This window comes from Ursus arctos, unplaced genomic scaffold, assembly GCF_023065955.2.
Source record: "Ursus arctos isolate Adak ecotype North America unplaced genomic scaffold, UrsArc2.0 scaffold_13, whole genome shotgun sequence".
Lineage (NCBI taxonomy): Eukaryota > Metazoa > Chordata > Mammalia > Carnivora > Ursidae > Ursus > Ursus arctos.
In genome coordinates, this window is record NW_026622797.1 from 29,227,100 (window position 1) to 29,245,999 (window position 18,900).

At 40.0% G+C, this 18,900-nt stretch overlaps 1 protein-coding gene across 1 annotated transcript in view; it reads right to left on the reverse strand.

The window, feature by feature from the left end:
• The window catches only part of TBPL1 (TATA-box binding protein like 1), a 35,980-nt gene extending 17,825 nt beyond the window's left edge, over positions 1-18,155 (reverse strand). Inside the window, exon 1 of the mRNA XM_026504842.4 lies at positions 16,762-18,155. The gene's annotated coding sequence lies outside the window, so the exon portion shown is untranslated. The remainder of the gene's footprint in view (positions 1-16,761) is intronic.
• Positions 18,156-18,900: the final 745 nt, after the last annotated feature.

Consider the following 18,900-nt stretch of genomic DNA (forward strand, 5'->3'; position numbering starts at 1 on the left):
AGGCAAAAATACCCCTAAAATCCAGTAAAAAGCCAAAAGAACAAAACCAAATAAACCTGAGAATACAGAAAAGTAGAATCTAGCTACTTTAAAGAGTATTCAAGTTGCATCTGAGGATACTGAGGGAGGGGCCTCCACACCTTAACCACAAAATTACCACCCATGATTTGAGAAACAGCAGAAGTAGGGGAAGACTGAATACAGAACAATTTGCAAACAACATGAACCCTCATGGTCTCCTGGAAATTGCTCTTTTCTACCAGTGAGGCATGCCATCCAAGCAATCTCCTATTCTTTAAGAAGCTCTCAAAATAGCACATTAGGAAATAGACATTTTGTGCCCAGATTCCAACAGATTACTTGATAGTCTCTCAACACATGCCTGTGACCAAGCTAACATTTCGCCTTCTAAAAAGACGGTGTTCTTTCACATCTGTTTAAGAGTACAGGAGATACCTTACTTCTTAACTTTCTCTTCTGGAAATTGGTGGGATCACTGCACCTCACCAGGTGCTTTTAAGGATTAAATACGGTTATCTATGTCCAGTACATAGCATACAACATGCGTTCATTAAATGGTAGCTATTACTGTTTGATGGATTCACAGGTAGTTGAATTTTATTATCAAATAGTATTATTTAATGAACTGATGCAAAACCTGAGAACAGTCACACTAACAGATGGAAAAAATGGAGATCACAACAGGTTAGGCAGGGGTCAGCAAACTATGGACAATGGGCCAGTGGCTATTTTGTGTAAAAAAAAAAAAAAAAAAAAATTTATTGGAACATGCCATGCTCAAGTATTTAGCTAATGGCTCTGTGACACAGCTGAGCAGTTATTACAAAGACCAAATGACCCACGAGTCTAAAATAGTTACTGTCGGGTCCTTTAAAAAAAAAAAGTTTCTCAATTCCTGGGCTAACCCAATGAGGCAGTATCAATAAAATAAAATGTAACGTTGACAAATTTTAAAGCCCACATTTTTATTAAGATAAACAAAACATCTGTTTGTCATGGTCCTTGACTGAACCCTGGTTTGAACGAATGAGCTGTAAGAAGTATCTGAGGGCAATCAGTATGGATCTGAGTGATAGATGATATTGGGGAATTACTGTTCATTTTGTTATGTGGAATGATAAGAGTGGTTATGGAGACAAGTATGCTTGTTTTTTAGAGATGCACACTAAAATATTCAGGGAGGCATGACATGTGTATAAGTTACATGAAAATACCAGCATTTTTCATTGTCTGAACTGAGTAACAATTAGATTTGGATAAGGTTTCAGATGACCCCCTCGATGTTGGCATCTTGCCACAGGAATCAAACAAATTGGGACAATCTACTCTGAGATACAGATATGGATAGTAGATATAATTGTATTTTAGGACCAAAAAATGTCATGTTACTATTTCATCTCTTAACAATGGTTAAAACTAGGGGATAGATATATGGGTACTCATTATACTATTCTCTCTACAACTCTGTTTGAAAATTTCCATAATAATTTTAAAGGGTATTTAAGAAAAAGACTTTACTTCACACTAGGTCCTATACTAAGACAACATGAAATTGTAATTACTTAAAAAACAAACAAAAGCTAGGTTAGACAGAAGTGCCCAGGAGCAAAGGCCTTTTTTGTGACTGAAACATCTAGAATGTCCTAACTTATCATTTAAAGAGGGCAATGATAACCAGATGTCCAGAGGAAAGTAGGATGGTATGAAATATAAAAATAGTGTGTGAGGAAAGTCTTGGGATATTTAGCACGGGAAAGAAAAGATAGCAGTTGTTCTCAAATATCTGAATAAAAAGGAAACTGACAGAACCAGTTAAAGTCACATGGAAGCAGACCTCACGAAGCCATACCAATAAACAAGGACCTGCAAAGCAGTAGGCTCCAGAGAAGAAAAGTGTCAAAAAAAGAGGCGGCGGGGCTAGAGAATTAACCAACAGTTAGGAATGATACAGAATGAGTCTTCCATTCAGTGGAAGAGGAGACTAGATGGTTTCTAAGATCCCACCTAATTCTAAAATCCCAGATTCTAACATCTTAGAGGCAGACATGCTATAGACACACTTAGGAATTATATACTAAATTTTGATTTTAATTCTAGAGCTATAATGTTAGTTTAGTTAAATTAACATCCCAATTCTCAACTTACCATTTTCCCTTCAACATGCATTTGTGTTCAAAGGGGCAGTAAAGGAAGACAGTTGTTAGCAGCACTCAGGGGCAAGGGTATAGGCACACGACCCCAACTGCAACCCTTTCACTTGTGTGGCAGCGTGCCATTCCATCATGGGGACATTTTCGTGCATGGCACAAGAGCTTAGACTTTAGGGGCTCATCCTTAGGGTTGGCATTTTTGTGTTCTAGCGACAGGAAGAAAATTTTACTAATAGTAGGCCTGGCCTCAAAAACTCTTGTACTTTCCAAAGGAAAGGATTATATATTATGTCACCCCTATTATATAAAACATTTAACAAATACTTGAGTATAAAGCAACAGTATTTGATATACAAAACCATTACCACATTAAGCTAAACAGAAAGTTAAAGTATCTTCATTACTTTTGCCTCCACCTACTACCTATGACTCTGTCTAATATACCAGTTCTGAAGAGTAGTAAGCAGGTAACATTCATATAAATAACTTGCATCGAAATTAACTGTTAAAAATTTTTTAAATCCATATTAAGAAAACTTAAAAAAAACTGTTTTTTATGGAAATTAATTAACAACAACTGGCGATTTGTCAGCATACTAGCTATTTAAAAAAATAGTAAGGAAAAAATTTTATGCTTCAATCAATAAAAATATTTGTAATGGTGCCTAAAAGGTAGTGGAGGAAAATTTAAATGATGCTGATTTTCTGAATGAGTGCTTAGTAAAAGATAAGTCAATGGTTTACATTCTTGTGAAAAAGTTCCAGTTAAGAAGATATTTTGTGATTTATGAATACATAATCTGGGGCCCCTGGGTGGTGCAGTCGGTGAAGCGTCCAACTCTTGGTTTCAGCTCGGGTTGTGAGATCAAGCCCCAAGTTGGGCTCTGCACTTAGTGCAAAGTCTGCTTGAGATTCTCTCTCCCTCTCCCCCTCCCACCCATGCTCGCTCTCAGTCTCTAAAATATATAAATGTATCTTTAAAAAAATGCATAATCCAATATCCATCTCATATTAATGTTTAAACAGTAGCCTACTTAAGAATTTCACTATTTCATCATGCACTAAAACCTATCTATAAAGTAAGAAAACCTGGATCCTGTGGAAGCTATGTGACAGTGGGCTAGCTCTGAACTGTTCCTACACTTGTTTGTAAAATACACACAACACCATGCTTGTTTTGAGGAACTAATGAGCACCTCGCAAATCATAATAATATGTTCAATTAAAGTAATGCCATATTAGTCAATATTAACATTAATTAATGTATTATTGTGGATAAGAACAGAAATAGCACATTTTACTGAATACAACTTGAAATTTGGAAAATCAAATTCAAAAAGATGAGAAATCGGTTGTATCAATTCCTTATTAAGAGCAAAATTTATTTTGGATACATTTCTCTCTCTTTTTTAAGATTTATTTATTTGAGAGAGAGAGAGAGAGAGTGCACACACGAGCAGGGGGAGGGGCAGGGGGAGAGGATCCAAGCAGACTCCCCACTGAGCGAGCCTTACGCAGGGCTCGATCTCAGGATCCATGAGATCACGACCTGAGCCATAATCAAGAGTCGGACATTTAACCAACTGAGCCACCTAGGCATCCACCTGATATACTTCTTATTATTTCAAATAAATGGTCTTAATACATGATTTTTAAGTAAGATAGCATGTCATTTTCTGATTACATAAAAAATACTCAAAGAAAAACAAGTCATTCATAGTCCTACCACAGTGATAATTGCTAAGCTTTTTTCCTCTATGCTCATATAGGCACGTGTTTCTAGGCTTTTGAATCCTTCTACTTATCTGCATATTAAACAAGATTGAGATCACACATATATGCGGTCGTGTTTACTCAACCAAGTATTTTGTCAAAATCTTTGGCAATCTGAGATATGAAAGAAAGCAAAATTGAAATAACTGCTGAGGGTGAACTTAAATACTAATGAGGGTGAGCTTGTAAAATATTACTCCTCGTATTTACTCTATTTAACGGTCTCAGGTCCTTTGTTCATTTTCCTTCTGAGATTCCTTACTGATTCATGCATGCTCTTATATGTTAAAGAAAATTAATCTTTTGCCTGCTTATATTATTCCTTCTGCTAAAATTCTTCACCTGGCTCACTCCTATTTGTTCTATAGCTCAGCATCACCTTCATTCAATCAATTCCATAACAATAAATTGGAAATCTAAGCATTAGGCTTCCTGCTAGGGGACAGGGCTCCAGCAAGAACAAGACCTGGTAGAGGGAATTCAGCAGCTCTCAGCTGCGAAGTGAGTTGAGAGTATGAACCATTCACACTCAAAGAAGGGCAGGCATGGCTAGAGTGGAAAGAGTGGCAAAGATCAGGCTGCAAATGCAGTGAGGGGCCAAATCATGCCTTCTAGGCTATATTAAGGATTTTCACATTCATCCCACGAGTAATGGGGAACTAAAAGAGAAGCAAGAAATGACATGAAGTATTTGCTTTTTAAAAATATATCACTGGCACTTCTGTAATGGAAGAATGGACTGGATGATAAGAATGGGCAGAAAACTCAGTCAGGGTCTAGTGGAGCAGTCCTGGTGAGAGAGGACAGCAGTGGAGACCAGGGTGGATGAAGATGGAAAGTAGTAGACAGAAGAGCAACATTTTTGGGAGATGAGGGAACAGAGCTTTGTGGCTGATATGGGGAAGAGGAAAGGAGAGATGGAGGATGACTCCAGGTTTGTGGCCTAAGACACTATTTACTGAGACAGAAGCACTGGAGGGAGAGTAGGTTGCAGAGGCGATGGGACAAGAAGGAGGGGTAAGGATTCTGTTGGAGAAATGCTGAACTGAAGGAACCTGTGAGACACCCAAAGGGAGGTCCAAAGCAGACAATCAGATAAGAGTCCATCACTCAGGACAAGTCAGTCTAGATTAGAGGTGAAAATTTGAAAACCCTAGTATAGAAGGTAATTAAAACCATGACGGGTAAAATAAGAAATCAAAGGAACTAAGATATCTGATCCCTAAGACTGAGCCAGGGTATCCCTACTCTTGAGTCCCATTACCACGTTACTATGCAAACCAGTATCACAGTATTTTCCCACACCATAGTGAAATTTTCTATTTATTTATGTTGCCCTGGTAGACAACAGACTCCTCAGACACTCGATCAAATCTTACTTATTTCTGTACCCAAGCCTTAGCATAGTTCCCAAGATACTAAACGCATTCAATAAAATGTCTGCAAGAGCTTAACTGTTAGCTTGAGATCAAAAAGCAGTATAAACGCACACACACACACACTCTAAATTGTAAGAGCTTAGACTCTGCAGTAGATCACTTGGGTTAAATTCAGACTCTACCATTTAGCAGCAGTGTGACGTTGGGTAAGTTATTTAATGCCTCTGTGCCTCAATGTCCTGATCTATAAAAAAAAGGCAGGTAATAGTACCAATCACAGAGTGCTGCAAAAATTGATATTTCATGCAAAACACAGTAAGCATTCATATTTAGCTACTCTTATTGCTACAATTATAATCTCCTTGCTTCATCTTCCATGAATAGAGAAATGTTCAAAAATGGAAAGGATTTCCAATTATTTGTTGTGGTCCTTAAGCTCTGGAACACAAAAACACGTCGTGTTCCTTCAAGTCTAAAAGCAAGGGGGTAAAAAATAAGGAATATAATTTTGATGTATCTAGTAAATGAAATTAGTACTTTAAAAAATAAATTTAGCAGTGATTAAAAAAAATCCCCAATAGTAACAAAACCATTTTAAACCAAGTGTTGATTGTGTGGGGTTTGGGGCAGGGGGAGAGGGCTTAGGGGAGAAAGAGAATAGGAAGAGAGAGGAAAAAACAATCTGACCAACTCTACATATTACAAAATGTGTATTTTGCTAACTTCTACTTAGCTAGGTACCGGCAAACACAGGTAGACAGAAGAGTGACATTTACAAATTAAATTGTAACGCAACTGTTTATCATGTTCATTTCTAAGTGCACATTTATTACGTACATTTCATTTCACTTGTAACGCATCAATTTTCTCCAACAGGTCTATATGTCTATATTTTCCCATATTGTGGGCTATCATTTCAAAAATTAGTAAGTTTATCACTTTATAAAGAATCTTGATATTTGTCCTTACTTACCCCTAAGTAGCTACAATTTCTTAGACTAATTAAGCCGTTACTTGATAATAAGCTAATAAAAGCACATACTTTTAAGAAGATTATTATTTTCTTTTTAAGTATACATGTTAAGTCACTAGGTGGCTAAGAGACCAAATAACCCCTCTCTCAGCTTCTGGCTGGTGTCAGGGTTGGCATGCATAAAGTTCAAGCTCCTCTGTATTCTGATTTTTACTCAGGGGTGCGAATACAGGGTTCAAACTCGAATGCTGACAGCTCGCCAAGATTTAATCAAGAGAAAACACGGCAAGGTGAAAACACAACATGTGAAACTTTATATTTTGACAGTTACCTTTCAACTGTTTTTACAGGTTTACCTTTCATATAACCTGTGTGCTCTTGTATAGACAACCTGTTTAAGGTCTATGTCACGCATGACTGCCATTTTAAGAAAAGGAAGGTAGAATGATGAAGTAAGTTGGCTAGTGGGAAAACAGTACACAAAGTTCAAACTTTTCTAGGTAAAAAATAGTTTTTACTATTTAGTAAAAAAGTAACATACTTAAATAAGAGCAAGTAGGGTTAGAGAATGAATACTCTTTCCACATGTAAGCACCATTAAGAATTCCTAATTTTTCTCAGACCTGTCAGGTTTTTCATTGATTGGGGGCTGTGTCACTCAAAAACATTTGGTAAGGAGAACAGGGCTAAAGAGTAGAAGAAAGCCGTAACATTTTTTAAACTGGAAACTGAGGTCTATGAGAAAGTCTAAAACTATTTTAAAATAGCACAACAGTAAGCTGAGTAATTAGATAACATACAAGTAAAAGAAAGGGTTCTTACACAGAACATAAAACAAGAGTGATAATGAAGTTTTCTGACTGGAACACTAGTTCTTAACCATTAAGAAAAAAGATAACAACAAACAAAATAAAAACTACGAAAAGCCTCAACTCCCAGAGATGTTGATTAACTAACCTTCGTAGGGCCCTAATTTTTAAGAACATTCCTAAGCTGTTTCTAATGGGCAGCCAGTTGAGAGCCACTGGGCTGAAACGCCAATAGGTCATCAAAGTAATGGTATTTCCCTTTCAGCAGGTCCTTAAAATGGGCTCTATTCTCATATCAGGACTGTTTATCATTAGAGAACATCAAGACTTCTGCACTCTGTTTACCATGCATTGTTTCCTTAACTTGATTCACGCATGAAACCTTCACAGTCTGCCTTGTCCTGAATGGTATGAGATGTTGACGAATGAGTTGCTCACTGCTGAATCTGATGTCACAGTTGAAACTCCCTCCTACTGGACCTCTCCAGAAGATAAAACACTGGGCATTCCTGATTCTCAAAATTCTCCCTCACCACCCCCTATTTTGTGGCTTCTGAGGCACCTTTCCTATGTTCTCCTGCCATCTCAAATACTTCTTTCTGCTTCTTATATTGGAAGTTCTTCATTGAAATCCATGACAGTCCCTGAAAGAGCTCAACAAGAGGTTCCAGAGGGGAGGAACCCCTTGAAATTGTATACACACAAATATGGATGCTTACCTGAGGAGGCCATTTTTTTTTCCATATTCTCAACCCGAGTTTAAGATCCCTGAAGTTTATAAACCACTGCCATAAATCCTTTCTCTCTTTAAGCTTTCCAGGCTTCAGTTGCTATCTACAGAGTTTATGGTCCCTACATCAATCCTAAACCTATCAGAGATCCGAATCCATATTCCTAACTGGCTGTTTGGCATACTCATTAAATTAAACCAACATTTCCAAAATTAATCAGTCCCCTCAGAAATACTTGTGGTCTCTTAATTCTTACTTTCAGTCAATGAAGCCACCCTCCAACACTCACACACCTGAATCAGACATTTCAGAATCATCCTTCAGCTCTTCTTTTTCTCTTATACCCAGTTAACTTTTCATCTAACTTTTTTCTGCCTCCAAAGCATCAGCATTTTATTTGAGGCTTTCTCATGTCCTTATGGCTACAGCCTTCTAATGGAACTCTGCCTGCAGTCCCCACAATCTAGTCCATCTACCAAATAAGCTACCAGAATTATCTTCCTAATTGTGCCACACCCCTGCTTAAAGAAAAGTCTCTTGGCTCTCTTCCAAGGACAAAATAGAATCTAGCTTGCTTGGCTTGGAATGCAGTGAGCTCCAAGTCTCCAATTTACCTTTTGTAACCTAATCTTCCACTTCCAACACACCTTAACAATCTCAACTTTTTACCATTTCTCCTGCAATAGCAGCACTTTTCCTAATTTTGTATTTGCCTAGGATGCCCTTTCCTCACTGCTTCAACAGACTCGTACTTGTAAGTGGATTCACCGAATATACAGCTGATGTGAACCAGGGACCGTGGCTGGACGCTGGGAATACAGCTCAGAACAAAATGGTCAGGGAAGCCACCCCCCACAGCATCTGTAGAATCTGACAACAAACAGACACACAATTAAAACGACGAGAGAATGTGATCTAGGTTAGAAAGGAAGTAAGATGACACAAGAGAAACTCTAGGGGGAATAATGCAGGCAGGTCTCTTAACTTCCTCAGAGATGACAAATACTTAAAATGAGATCTTGCAGGATAAGGGGCCAGTCATGAAACACTGAGAGAGGGACTCCAAGCAGAGGGCGCTGCAAAGGTCCCGTCTCTGTCATCACTGTGTGCAAGGCTGTCTACCACACTGTTTGAAGAGAACTGTCTAATACAAATGTGTGTCCTTAGAATTTGGCCTAGCCGGCAGGTGGTCATCGACTCAGTAAATAGTTGCTAAATTAAATGAATAATAAATGAAATGAATAAGACCAATTAAAAGAGAGAATTGTGGGGCTGGGGAATAAGTAGGAAGGGCAGACATTTTTCACGATAACAAATAATCTCAGTAGCCCCAAACCACTCAAGTTCTCTAGCAGCCTCCTATTATTTCCTTATTTAACTTGCTGGTATGTTCTGCTTCGTGTTCATACACCTAACAAGTTATTATTGATTTTAGTTTAGACCCCCAGATCCTGAAAGGTAATTGTGTTTCAGGAGCTTTTACAAATACAGAAACATGTTTCTGATGTAAGGAAAGAATTGTTTTAATTAAAACACATACATACAGATCCTAAGCACTTTTGATGTATAAATATTCCCTTCCCCTTCTCCTAAGAGTTATAGTCTCCATTTTAACCCAAGGGTCCTAACTCATCCATAATCTAAGTTCATTCCCTGAGAGCTGGTTATAGACTAGCTAACATGTCAGTTACTTTCAGCACGTCAATCATCCAATTGAATGGGTATGATGATAAAGCCATCATTCGTCTCTTTAACAAGTGATAGTGAGGATATAACACAAGACAAATTAAGAATGTAGCTTTAGACCTTTGAAACTCTTCCAATTTAATAGGCCCCAAACAAAAAGCCTAGAAAGAGTAAATTAAAAGACACACATTCTTAATGGACACACAAATTAAACAATTATCCAAATAGTATTGTACTATGCACTAAAGCAGAATTTTCAAGATCACTGGCCACCCAAAGGTTTTTCTCTGCTACACTGACATAAAGATTTCCATTAGCAATATGCTGCAAAGAAGATGATAAAAGTATTATTCGCGTGGCTTTTCATCAGTTGACTTTTAAACTGTTGACCTGTGTCACATACCTTCCTCTAGGTCCCCCATCACCACCAAAAAAGGAGTAGAGAACTGGGTTAAGAAATCTAGTGTACCTTTGAGATCAGCATACCAAGTTCATGCTGAGGAAGGTCTAATGTACTGGTGACTATACCTTCAGCATGGTTGTGCCTTCCACATCTACCCTAACCTGGCACCAGCAGAGATCCTGGGATACGGTCAGCCCACGAGCAATTAAAGGATGCTCATTACAACGTCAGTAGGTTACACATGCATACCATAACTGGAGATAGCCAAGAAGCTCACTGTAGCCATAAGCTGGTAAGAAAAAAAAAAAAAAGGCTTTGTTGCTCAACAAAAGTATTTGGAAAATTAAAAAGAATGGGGTGGTTCTTGTTCCACAAAAGCTTCAGGTTTACTATGAATCTTAGCTGAGGTTCAAACAATGATGGGTTCCATAAATGTTGACCATAGTAAAAAACCAAATTCATCTTCGTATTTGTACTTTTGGATTACACATTAGCTTTATTGTCTTTATATCTCAAGGACAGCAACACCTATTCCTGAGAAAGTGTGGTGGAAAGAACACTAAGGAAACATTAACAATGTGTTAGTCAAACATTTATTTCAAAACAGGCTTTTATTCTGGACAATACTGACACCTTAGAGACCTGTTTTTGTAAAAATTTCCCACTTCAGTCCTTAGAATATCTAAAATTAAAGGATATATGTAAGCGTGTATGTATATATCAATATATCTATATCTATATAGATATCAGTGAAATAGCCATGACCATTTCTTTGCTTATCTCAGTATTTTTCAGATCAGAATCTACGATGGCTATGGGGATAATGTTAACAATACTCTATCAATACTCAATCCATCTGGTCAACGTAGTGATTACTCGACTAAATCAGCACTATCAACTAGACTTCATTCTCTTTAAACAGGAAAACAAAAGCCACATGTCCAAATACAAGCATACTGACCAGTGTTCTTACGGGGAAATGGTATAAAAACCAACTAAAAAAAACAAAAACGGCACAACATGGTAGAAAGAGTTATACAACTCCACTTCTGTACATGTAAAGCGTTACATATTTTAATAGCATGTTTTATATAAACTTCTGTAACATACATTTTATAAAAATATGATGCCAACTAAAAACCAAGAGCTGGATATTAGCCAAAATGGGAAAGAACAGTTTGCAATTCATTGTCTACATGAAAAAGCAGAAACATTTATTTTCTGTCAGCAGTTTCCAATGTCCATATAACTAAACTAAAACATTTGGACTTAACTTTAAAAAGTTAACCATTTCAATAACAGCCTAACCAAAGCCACGATGATCAAGTTATTCCCCTGATGAGGTAAGCCGCAGTATGGTGTTGGCCGTACCATAAACAAACAATTGTCCAATCTTAGGCAGTCACTCTCGAGCCGCCTGAATTACTGGAGCAGAGCAGCAGTTTCAGCTACTTCTAAAATTACAAGAAAGCTACTATGTAGAACATTTATAGTGACACAGAAAACTCAAGTTAACTGGCTTGACAAAGACACCAAGGAGTTTCAAGTTTACCACCATTTCAGGTTATACAAGCACAAATAGTGTCCTCTAACTTTAAAGACGAATTCTGCTAAATGAAACCATCGGGGTCTACTCCTTTTATTCAGAAGCACCGTACAGCAAAACAAGCGGTCAAGTCCACAGGGTAATAGCATTTCAATAGCTGCTACGTGCTGCCAGACCAGGCTTTGTTGGCCTTCCTTTTCCAAGAAACAGAGATGTCTCTTTTTACCCAGTCCATCTGCCATAAGTGATAACCAGATGCCTGTGTGATCATTCAAAATTAAAACAAAAGTGCTTCCTTCCCCCCAAAACCCAACAGCAGAGATGAGTCCCACAGTCAGTGACCGCAAATCAAGAATTCCGATGCTTTAATAGAAAGCCCCCAGAGGGAAGAAACAAAGCATACAGCTGGTTCACCTTTCATGTGCTGCCTAGTACCGCGGCTGGGAGCACCAGCTCAGGGTTCTGAGCTCGCTGTGCTGAGCATTGTTCTGGTGCTTTACACTCAGCTCTCACAGCAACCCCCACAGCCTCGTGCTAATATTAACCCCATACTGCGGTTGAGGAAATGGGGGAATCAAGGCAGTGAAATAACTTGCTCAGGGCCACATCATCAAGAAGCAGCAAAGCCACTGTGCTGAACACAGATAACTTGTACCCAGAGTCCATGCTCTCAGGCGCTGTATCAACCCTAATCCCAAGAAAGCATAACTGATTTTGATCAAAAATGTCCTGCCTCACAATGAAAATACCTGTAATTTATCAGCAAAAGACGGTAAGCACCTGATTCTTTGAACTATTTAATTAATAAAAAAATTTTGACTTAAAATACTAAGAGTCATCCACACATGTCCTGAGAAAACTCAACATACTCTGCTTTGCAGTACTCTTGCTTGATGAATGAATTCTCTGTGGTCAAAGGTGCCACCCAAACTTTTGTGCTGCATTTTTTTGGTGAAATTTTAAACAGTTTCATTATTGATTCCTGCATGAAGGCCGATATGAACTGTCCCAAAATTCACGTGTATTTTTTTAACATTTAATGGGATCCCTAGCAGCATGTCTCCCATACAAAACAAGCCATTTAAACCAAACTTTGAATTTTATCACCAGTCGCAAGATAAAACCAGATGAATATAATTTCTGATACAACCTGATCCTTTTTCATTAATGACATACTTCTGGAATCTTGGTTTTTCCACAACTACACAAATACACACACTCTATCTCTCTACTTAATAAAAAGCTATATCACAATACAAAAGTCAAATTCGCATACGTGGCCTAGAAAGACCTCAAACACGCACATACTCTTTCTCCTTTTTGAAACTGCCCGAGGCGGTATTCAAGGGACAAGAGAAGAGACTGCATCTACTCAAGGCAGTAAACCATATTTTTATCATCTGAATTGGTCCAAAAAAAAAAAGGCCCTAATCATGTTAGAGAAATTTTTGCTGCTTAGAACTCGTAGCCAGCATAAAAAAGTTGAAATTGTAGGCATCAAGAATTAGGTTACTAATTAGATTAGATACCTGAAAGATTTCCCTCATCTACCAGATAACTCCCTATCCTTTTATTAACATGTTAATCTTCAAACATGCACCCACACGTGCATGACATTACTATACAGTAGGATGGCAACTCAGGGTCCTGATCCTCAAGAAACTTCTAATTTAGCGGGCATGATGAAATCTGTACACCAACTGAACCAGGCAGTATGTAACATAGGGTCTGAAATTCACATTTGTGTGTCCTGTTTTGGTATTCATGCACATCACGTCTCTGCAATCTACAAGTGCACAAAAAGCACCTGAAGAGAAACACCCTTCACTCAGCTGTACGTACCTGATGTGGCATCAGGCATATAAAAGGTGCAACAAATATGAATATAAATTTCAGGAAATCCTTGTTTTTTAATTCAAGTGTCACAACACAGTTAAATTTTCAAAGCACTACAGGTTTTCAGTTAGAGACACTGTGGAAATATTCTACTATAAATTCTTCTAAAATAAATGTAAATTTTATTTTTCAAAGCAATAATAATTTCATCACGTGGTCGATGATGCAACAGAAGGAAATCAATCACCAGATTATACAGCCCTCCTTCACCTAAAAACAACACTGACACCCACTCAACTAGATTATACAATATTTATTTTAAATGTGTGACATCCATAAGAAATAACAATCTAAAAATATTCAGTTGCATATTTCACATGTATTTGTTCTACTTCAGAGCAAATTCTGCACATTCTATATATGTCTATAGTAGTTCCCCTTCATCTGTGGGGGTATGTTCCAAGACCCCTAGTGGATGCCTGAAACTATATAATACCAAACCCTATATATACTACATTTCCCCCTAAACATATGTCCTTATGATAAAGTTTACTTTATAAATTAGGCACAGTAAGAGATTAACAACAATAATAAAATAGAACAATTATAACAATATAGTGCAATAGAAGTTACATGAATGCGGTCTCTCTCTCTCTCAAAATATCTTCATGTACGGCACTCACCCTTCTTTTTGTGATAATGTGAGATGATAAAATGTCTGTGTGTTGAGATGAAGTGAGATGAATGATGTAGGCACTATGACCTAGTGTTAAGCTACTATTAACATTCTGAGGATCATCTGCTTCCAGACCATGGTTGACCGAGGGTAACTGAAACCATGGGAAGCAAAACCACAGGTAAACAGGGAACTACCGTATATCCACAAAAATTTTGAGACAAAAATTTTCCACATAAAGAAAAGTTTGTGGAAATCGCTTAAATCGTTCCCTCAAATTTGGCAAAATATAATTTCGGTCAAATATTCAGATGCGGAATAATCAGAAAAGACTGATGTTAAGAAAAGTTTTTCTGAATAAGCATCATGAAAATCTGAGCTTCAATTAAAAGCACGCAGTAAAATCCACAATACTCTCTTACCTTTAAAAAGGTGACTATGTCTACAGTTATAATACTGCCACTTGAACTTCAAAAACACCTTTAATTCTGAAAAGTTACAATATTTTGTACATGTCTTATTTCAATACAGTCTTCTGAGTCTCAGCCTCAGGCTCTTAACCTGTTGTATTGCACAAATACAATGAATATAGACATGTGACATGACCACTCCAATTCTCCAATTAAAGGGGAGGGATACAGAAGGAAAATACAACAAAGTAACATTAATGAAAAAGATATATAGGCCAGCCACATAGGTTGAAAACTCCGTAAGAAACAAATAATACAAACAGCACAAAAATCATTTTGATTGAGGCATGATTAAATAAGGGGAGGAACTAAAATACCACCAAACACTGGGAATGTTGTAGTAGAGAGCAAGGAACACAGAAATTGGGACTGTTACTAAAGTGGAAGCTAGGCTTGACCCCCACTCCAACACGGAAGGGATAGAGGTAAACAGAAATAGATCTAGATAAGTGAGCACAACGGCAACCCCGGACTGAGGACATTCACTAAGTCTCACAGGCACTATGAAAACCTTGGGACTCAACATCCAACAGCCTCAAGTGTGGTCATCCCCCACGATATCCTTCACAGAAGAACAGCTTTATGAAAAGATTAAACAACAGTCCTTGATTCGTTAACCTAAAGGTGACAATACTGTGTTTTTCTTCTAAGGAGTCCTAAAATGCAATTGTAAGTTTCCCAATGTTTATACTTCCCATTAAAGGAAACTGTCCACCTATTTGCACATCCGTGAACTTCCTTTAACAAGAGACACTGCACCTCAATTCATCTCAATTCCATGAAAATGCCTGAGTTAAAAACTCTCTTCTGGCACCAGTCAACCAATCAAGAACACTTAATAGCAGATCATTACAGTTTCTGATTTTGAAGGCAGAGAGTATGAAAAGAGGGGGCTGGGGATAAGGATGACACATTTTGTTTAAGACAAGCCAGGCTTAGCAGAAAAAAGTGGGAGACAAACAGAGGCTGTGGTTGACATAATTGCTTCTGTGACTTATCGGTTTTATTTTCATCTTCAACCCTCGATTTTATATGAAGAGCTTTATTCTCACTGCACACAAAAATGAAATTCTCTAGTAGGTATATGTAGCCTTTTCAGTATGCCACAGGGAAACCTCATTTACTGACCTGGAATGATTTGGGAAGGCATAAAACCATTAAATAGTGATGTAAAGCATAAGGAGGTAATATAAGCTGATAAATATGTAACTGGATGTATCAGACTGTGAATAATTTTTCAAAACAGAGATAATAGTCCCTTCTCCATTTGAATGAACTGCCATTTTCTCAAACTTTAAGAGACAGCAGATTATGCTCGAATAGCTCACTCTTTTCCTTGTATTTCTCTTTTTCAGTTTTCTGAGTGATTCAGTAATTGGTTCTTCACACAAAAATCACACCAAGCTTGTTTCTTTTTTTCTTTTTCTTTCTTTTTTTTTTCCTTGAGCCAATTTTAAGGCACTGTTCTTAACCCTAAATACCCAAGCCCACGCTGGTTAACTGCCAGTGTCGCTTTGGAACTGCAGGTGACAGATGCAGCCAGAGAGCTCACAGATGTGGACTGGCTGCAGTGTGAGTCTTATTGCAATGAGCACATTGACAGAGTCCGCAGATGCACATCTCTGCAGAAGGAGCCTTAAAAACCGTCATTCGCAATTAAATTTACTTTTAGGGCTCTTAACTGGCTATCATTAAGCACTTATCCCAAGTCTCATCCTTGCTCAGCCCTACCCACAATTCATTCTATCTTCCTTAGTTCCAGACCCTTCATCAAACCTAATTTGGTTAATAACAATAATAGTAATAAAGCGGGGCTGTTGGCATTGCCAGCACCAGGAACCGGCGAAGGTGCTATTTGGGAGCCTTCCCGCCGCAGCAGAGGCCGCTGAAGTTTTCTGGGAAGCAATGGACCCCTAGCATCTTTGCACGATCTTTCTCCCTCTGGGTGAGAGCTTCACAGAGACAGATGGGGAATCACCCTTCTCCTGTCTTTCCCAGGGGTGTCTAACACGAAGAATAAAATACCTCTTTTCTTATGCTACACCCTGCTCGATAACGCTCGCAGGCAGGGACGCCCCGCCCCCACGCCGTTATCCCCGATGAGCTCCCCAAATATCACCCTGTCCTCCTAAGAAGTAGACCCTCCCTCGGCCCCCGGACCCATTTCCCCCACCTTAGTTCATCTCCTCGGGTCGTCCGCCCCCGCACCTCCCACCCGCAGCACGGCCCGGCCCGCACACACGAGCCCCGGCACTCAGGCCGCCCAGTCGCCCGCGCTCCCCCCGCCCAGGGTCGCCTACGGGGTTACCGTGGGAAGAGGGGGCGGCGGCAGAGAACGCGGCGGCAGCGCTGCTGCCGGTTACGTCGGACGCGAAGGATAAGCTGGAGGACAAGGATGATGATGAGGCGAGCGCGCTCCCCAGTCTCCATGGAACTCCCGCCCCGGCCCGTTGCTAGGAGCCCCCGAGGCTCGGGCTCCGTCTTTCGTGCTTTGTTGTTCCGGGTACTGGGCGGCCGCTTCTTCCCCGCGACAATAAATAGACCAGACGCAGGGGGAGCATAGAGACAGCACGCGGGGGCTAGAGCGCCGCCGGACAGGGTGCCCCTGGGTTCCTCGCTAGCCAGTCATTTCCGGCTCTCACTGCTCCCGTCACTTTCCCCCCCGCCCCTTTCCCCACTTTCCCTTCCTCCTTCCTGGTCCCCCAAGGCAGGCCCCTCCCGCTCCTGGGCTTGGCGACGTCCGGGTATTGGGGGCAGGGACTGCTATTGGGCTAGACTTTTTTTTTGCTTGAGGACCGCCTAAAAAGATTTCGAAAAAACTGCGTGACCTTTGTACATTGTTGCGGATATTTAAACATAAGTACGTAGTTCCTGGCATACAGTATAATATAAAAGGACTTTAATTTTTTGGCAAAACCGGAGAACTTTCTCGTTAGCTCATTGAACTTAAAGGTCCACCATTTAACATAATTAGCAAAACTAGTTCTCAACAACTAAGACATTTTCTGTCTGAAAAAGTCCTATTTCGCTTTTTCAGTTAAACGCGTTGATTTACGACATCGCGATAAAGGGTTCATTAAGGAATTCTAATTCTAGTCCTAAAATACAGCGACAGGAGATGATTAGCGGATGGATGGATGGATGGATGGATGGATAGACAGATAGATGGACAGATAGAAAAATAGGGCAAGGGAGCTTAGGTCACACTTCTGTCGCCTCTGCCTTCGCTGTTCCTTACTCAACTTGGGTTTGTGGTCCGGGTTCCGCCTTAGAGCCCGAGCACTTCAGAGGCTTTTACGCGCTGTAGCCAGATCCGGGAAGGATGGACGGGGGAAGAGGGCTGCTGCAGGCTAGGGTTGGGGCGCCGGTGCAGAGTGGCGGGTCAGGCCAACGGGCGTAGGAGGGCGTTCACTCGCAAGCCGGGCACCTGGGGACTGAGGCCCTTCCACGGCTCTGCGCCCAGGTAGCCCTGGAATGATCCGGGGACCCCGGAAGGCGCACACTCGCCAGTTTGAACGGCCGCGCTGGGGCCCGATGAGCCCTCGGGGATGGCCTGAGAGAAGCTGCCGGCGGGAGCGAGACTCGAGTAACGGCTTGGGCAGCGCCAGGCAGTGCAGAACCCTGAGACGCCCCCGGAGTCCTACTCTCAGGCAAGCACGGGCCTCCGTTCCGGAGCTCAGCGGCTGCAGTCAGAAGTCTCTGACCCTGGATGAGGCCAATGGGCAGCTCTGATTTAATAAAAGGCCACGAGGCGGGATCATGGGTACCTGGCCTCTGATTGGTGTGACTCCTGGATGAAAAATGATAAAGCCACTGTCCTTTTGGGAGAAAAGAGGAGGGCTGACTTCAGGAGATTTGGGAGTATGCAACCATCAGGGTATTTTATTATTTATAGGGTCTCCAAGAATGCCTCTTGATCTTTTGCTTCCCACTCTGTTGAAAAAATATCTGGGCATTTAAAAGCCCTGTAGATTTATGGAATTTCCATTTTGTTTCAATTTCTGTACTAACATATTCAAATAATATTAAATAATTATAGCTTGTGTTAGGCATAAGTGAAGAAAATAAACAAGAAGCTTGATTGGAAAGTTATGTCTGTGTGTTAGTGGGGAGCCGACTTTTAGCGGGTAACATCAGCTCTTAACTGGAAGGGATGGGAGTGGAAGGGATGTTCATAAACTGCTAACGGGCAGTGGGAACAAGATGCTGAGAGTTTGCTATGCTGGAGCATTAGGGTGGATGGGGTATCCTGATCAAATCAAGGGAAAGAGTGACATGAGATGAAATTGGAGAGAAACTAAGGCCTGAAACCTTCAGTGCCTTGTAGACATACAAGGGAGATTGGATTTTCTACCAAGCGCTAGGGGAAGTGAAGGGTTTTAAGCTGTAGCATAACATGGTCTGATTTACCAAGGGAATGACAAGGGAAAGGCCATAATCCAGTGAC